Source organism: Capsicum annuum, unplaced genomic scaffold (genome assembly GCF_002878395.1).
Source record: "Capsicum annuum cultivar UCD-10X-F1 unplaced genomic scaffold, UCD10Xv1.1 ctg81560, whole genome shotgun sequence".
In the NCBI taxonomy this organism is placed as follows: Eukaryota; Viridiplantae; Streptophyta; class Magnoliopsida; order Solanales; family Solanaceae; genus Capsicum; species Capsicum annuum.
Window position 1 is genome coordinate 188,319 of NW_025892289.1, and position 672 is coordinate 188,990.

General features: G+C 39.6%; 1 non-coding gene across 1 annotated transcript; it reads right to left on the reverse strand.

Moving 5' to 3' along the window:
- Window positions 1-228: 228 nt before the first annotated feature.
- Window positions 229-335, reverse strand: LOC124895362. Its single transcript, XR_007051672.1, has one exon. It is a non-coding gene; the product is annotated as a small nucleolar RNA R71 (small nucleolar RNA).
- Window positions 336-672: the final 337 nt, after the last annotated feature.

The window sequence follows — 672 nt, forward strand, 5'->3', positions numbered from 1 at the left end:
GCCTTTCACACGAAGATCTGCAGCAGCATATACAGACATTCTTGGAAATTAGTGATACTTACATTCCTGAAGGGGTGAACTCAGATTACGTTAGATTGACAATCTTTTCCTTTTATAATGAGGGAAGCAAGAAGGTGGTTACATGCTGAACCACCACTCTTCATCTCTATATGGGAAGATCCAGCTCAGAAATTCCTTATTTGATTCTTTCCATCTAGGAAGACTGCATGCTTGAGGAGCGAGATCTTGAGTTTTAGACAAAAAGAAGAAGAGAATCTCTACCAATCTTGGGTGAGATTTAAGGGTATGCTTAGAAATTGTCCTCACCATCATCAATCAAATAATATTCTTACGCATACTTTCATTAAGGGATTGGAGCCAAACACGAAGATTCTCTTGGATCCAGCAGCAGGTGGATAGGCTCTTGAGGAAACATATAAAGAATTGCACATACTGTTGAATCAGATTTCACAAGGGAACCCTGATTGGTATGTAGATTCGAGGAGTACTCCTAGAAAGGTTGTAGGGGTATTAGAGGTAGATCAGTTTACCGCATTACAGGCACAGATCACAGCCATACAAAATCATATGATTACTTAGCTTAATAATATAAAATTGGGTGTTAAACAACCAGCAGCCACAGCGAATGCAGTCCAACCAGTGAATTCTTAG